This window comes from Pygoscelis adeliae, unplaced genomic scaffold, assembly GCF_000699105.1.
Source record: "Pygoscelis adeliae isolate BGI_AS28 unplaced genomic scaffold, ASM69910v1 Scaffold63, whole genome shotgun sequence".
Lineage (NCBI taxonomy): Eukaryota > Metazoa > Chordata > Aves > Sphenisciformes > Spheniscidae > Pygoscelis > Pygoscelis adeliae.
Window position 1 is genome coordinate 6,693,498 of NW_008824414.1, and position 4,617 is coordinate 6,698,114.

A 4,617-nucleotide genomic window follows, 5' to 3' on the forward strand; every position below is an offset into this window, starting at 1 on the left:
TCCAATAAGTGATTTAAAAGCAATTTTATAAGGCTGCAATAGTGGTTTTGTACACTACAGGCCTTCAGTTCTTGATGGTAAGCTGAATTTAGAAGCAATTGCTACTCTCTTGTCATGCAAATCCAAGTAATATTGAAAGCCAGGGTTCATGGGCATTATTTTGACTGTGTATTTAGGAAGCTGATTTAAATAATGTTTTATTTTTAAGGATATTTTTATTTGTATTATAATGCCATATTTGCCTGCCTTTCAGAAACTGAGACTTGAAATGCCACTCCATTAAAGAAGTTAAAATAAAGGTGCAGCAGAAGATTAAGCAAACTTGCTTTTTGGAGACCTTGCCAGTAAAATATTTTTCCTTATCAATATAACACTATTAATGGAAAACCAAGCCAACTTTATTCTCTTGATCAACTTTTACCTCCTAATAGCTTCAGATAGTTTAGTCATTATGAGACCCCTTATTCTTCCTTGCTGACAGCAGGACAGTTAGTATAATCAATTCTCTTTTCTTTACACAAAGGACAGCTGCCTTATGATGAACAAGGCATAGATTTTTCTCTCTTATAAAAAAATATTCCTGACTTAAGTTTTTCACTCTTCACGTAGGCTCCACAGTGAGGGTGTCAGAAGCCACGGCATAAAGTTAGACTGGAAAAATTAATTTCCCACTGTGGATACTAATAAATGAAAGTATACAATTAAATCATACTATAACTAAAAAAAATATATTTTCATAGCAGTAACAGAACTTGCAGGCAATAATTCCAATACCTACCCCATTGCCTTACACTGTACCTTGCTTTCTCTGCTGCTTTCATTCTCTGCTTTAATTCCCTTACCTGACTGCTTTCCAACAATACAGCACAATTAGAGGTACTGCATTGTGCTCCACTTCATTTCTGCTAACACGACAGTAGTTAATACAGCTGTAGTCTCCTTCTGTGAAGCCAACTTGATCATCATCTTGGATCCCTCAAATCTTTGAGAATTACCAGATAAGGTTGGACTGTCTAATTAACGCCTTTTAGCATTATTGTCTGACATTCCCCCTTTCATAACTCTGAAATCTTGCACATCTACAACTATTTCACACTTTTTTGCTTCTGGTTTGTTAACTGATACTCTAAAATCAACTGCTTTCTCAGTTCAGCCATTTTTTTCTGTGTATTTGATATCTATGCTTGAACAGTAATAAACAAACCATTACAACTACATGCATAGAATACTGTGCCATGGTATCTCTTACTGATAAAACATTTAACTTCAAATGGCAGAATCACGAAAGAGTTATGCAGGACATCTCAAATCAGTTTTCAGTACTCTCTATGTGAACTGGAAGGTCTAAAACATATTTAGGTAGTGACTACTTAAGGGCAGATCAAGGCTGTCTCCAAGAAGGATTTTTTAAAACGTTTGTTGCATTTTTGAGTAAATAACTTGAATTTATTCTTTTATATATCCTTTCAATTATATGAGGCTCTTACTGTATATGGCTGTGCCATTTATTTTAGCTACACCATTTGGCACAATCTCTGCTTTTCTATTCTGTTATCAACTAGACAGAAATTCTTTTTCCGCTATTTTAATTTGTCAGTTTATTTCTTTGCAAGGCAAAGAAAGTGTTGACCCTGTATGGTTATAATTTACTGAGGATGAGAAAATGGAGGTAGTGAGGATGAACATCTGCTGTTCTTTCACTTAATAAGAGAAAACCTTTGGAAGCGTAATTGGGCAATCCTTAGACAGGATGATCAGTGATCCTTCAGTATGTCTCATTAAATGTTTACTAAGCCCATCAATAGGAATTTGGATGTACAACAAACTGAAAAGCAGCAACACATTGAGGTATCTGTAGAAAATAACATTAGTAACCTTTTCTCGCTTTCCTTCATAAGATAGATGAGCTGCTGGGATAAACGCAAGAATTTCACTGAAATTGGGAAGAAATTTAATCTTCTATCTGGGCTTCCCTGTATCTGTTTTATGTGTGCAAGAAAATGGGAATCACCGTCTGCAGGGTAAGCAGACTGGTTGCTGTTGACAACAGCACACTACAGCTGCTGTTAGCAAAAACCAGGATTCATGAATCCAGTTATCCAGCTGTACTTGAATGGCTGACGACTGCCTGTGTAAGATCTTAAAGAACTTTTCATATTTGATTTGATAAAGATAGTTCACTTTTACTTCTGTCTGGAACCATGTGTAACTGTAACAAACTTAACCTAGGCAGACCTAACTCCAGTTTCAAAGGAATTTCTGTGTGAATTTGGAAGCAAAGCGATGTTTGTTCTTCTATTTCAGTGCCTAAAAACTTATAATTCAGAACTGGGGGTACAAAAGAGAAGAGGAGAGTAGGAAAGATGTGAGATCTGAGGTTTGGATTAACTAAGTTACTTGCAACTTGTATAAAATTGTTTTAGTCACTAAGTCCTTTAATTGAAAAATAATCTGAACTGTGTTACTGTTTGAATTAATATATTTAGATTATTCACAACTATTTTGACTGTATTTTGGATGTCTATTTCAATTTTTCTGCTTTGCAAAGCAGAAAATGGTTACTGCTTTAGTAGGACCCTTTCAGCTAACAAAAGAACAAACTTGGCTTCATTAAGATTAATGGGGTGGGGAAACAAAGAGCAATGAGCAGGGAGTTGTAGTGGCCCTCTTCAACATTAGCACCAGAAGGTTTGCTTATCTGTGGTCTTGTAATTTGGGAGTGCCCTACAGCTGCATATACTACTGAAGGTTTTCCTTAACTATACTGTTTACCTCAGCTAGGCTCTTTATCAAGAGCAAGTTTCCTACTGTCTCAGATACAGCATATGCCTCCCAGTGAGGGAGCTCAAATAGCACACCAAAGCCCCAGCTTTGAGGACGTACATTCTGTTGTTACTTGAACATGAAGGAAATGACAAAAGGAAAAAATTGTTTTTCATTATTTGTTCTTTACTATACCAAGAACTCATTTTTAATAATCTCAAGAGTCATTATTCAAAGTGAAGCATTTGCCTTATAGTTCCATAAAGACTTTCCACACCTACAATTTGCTTCAGTCAAATAAAAGTTGTAAAAAAGTAAATACCATTTCAAACTTATCTACTATACTTTGCCTCAACTGATGAAAAGTTCTGGTAGGGAACTGAGAATACATAGTTCTGATCTAAGCAAGTCTTGTGAAAACACTGGGGAAGGTACTTCAGGAAATAATTTAGAAGTCATCACGTAGAAAGATTGGAATAATTATCAAACAGCTGTATGTATTCCACAGACTTTACTCACACTGTGATCAAGTTAGTATGCTGGTGGCATATAATGTAGTATCAGAGCAGGCATCCATTACAACACAAATCTGCCAGTACTTTAAATCAAAGAATCACTATGCAACACGTAGTATCAGAGTCAGTGTCAACTTCCACCTTTTTAGAATAGCTGCAGAAGTGAACTTGCTCAGTAGGGCGTGGCTGTGTGGTCCAGTTGCTATCAAGGAAACCTGTTACATTTAAGAACTATCCAAGAAAGCATCTGAAAGGGGATGAGAAACCATAATATCCACCCATTGAAAAAAGAAAGCAGAAAACCTAACTTCTTCTGCATCGCTAGTTTAGAATAAACCACATAGGGATGAAGACAACCCAAAGGAAGATTTTGCTAACATAGTGTAAATAAAACATTAGTTTAATTTGGTTGTCCTATATTGCTTGCTAGCTTGCGGCACAGTTGCTAAAAACCTTCTCCTAGATGAAGGCAATGGTTGGACATCAGGGTTTCAAAGCAGCAATAGCAGGGGCATGCATGCAACCCGAACACGCAGGATTCTATATGCAAGTTTCCAGCACCTTTCAATACCCTGTAATTCAGGGTAAGACATGGGCTAGGTCTCAAACTTCTAAATTAACATGTTAACCTTAACTCTCTTTTTAAATAACTCTTGAAAGATTCTTCTACTATGGTCATTGCCAAAAGTGTAAGTTAACTTCTAATTAAAACTGCACTGAATAATGACTTTTTCTTTTGACGAGCAAGTAAATAGAAAATCTGTTTGGAAATACTGTATCAGTTCATTTGTAAGTTAACTAATAACACACCCTGCTTCACAAAATGCCTCATATTTATCTGAAGAGCCCTGTATAAACATTGGTATTAGCGACACCTTTCTGGAAGCCAGCTGCAATTGGGTTACAGTATTTTTTGCCACATTTTTTCACAGTGCTTTGATTAGCAAGGCAGAGTCCTCACTCTCTTTAGCTGCTTACACGTATCTTCTAGCTTCTGAATCTTGGTGGGAGGGAGGAAGGGAGCACAGCTTCCAGGACTTTGTCAAAGACCTTAAGAACTATAATAACTTTTTTTAATTCTCCCCTAAAAAAGCCTCTAACACCGCGGAAGAACGGTAGTATCCTAGACCTCTGTTAAAAAAAAGAAAAAAAGAAAAGAAACAAAAAAGAACACAAACATTTTGAGAAGTCTCCACAAATAGCGCAGCTACCCGCTGACAAGATACCAGTGAGGGGCAGCCTCGGCACCGCGAAACGCCAGGCAGGAGGAGCTCTGCCGCTCTGAGGGAGCGGAAAACCGTTGGTTCGTCCGCGCGCCCCGCCCTGAGGCGGCAGGCAC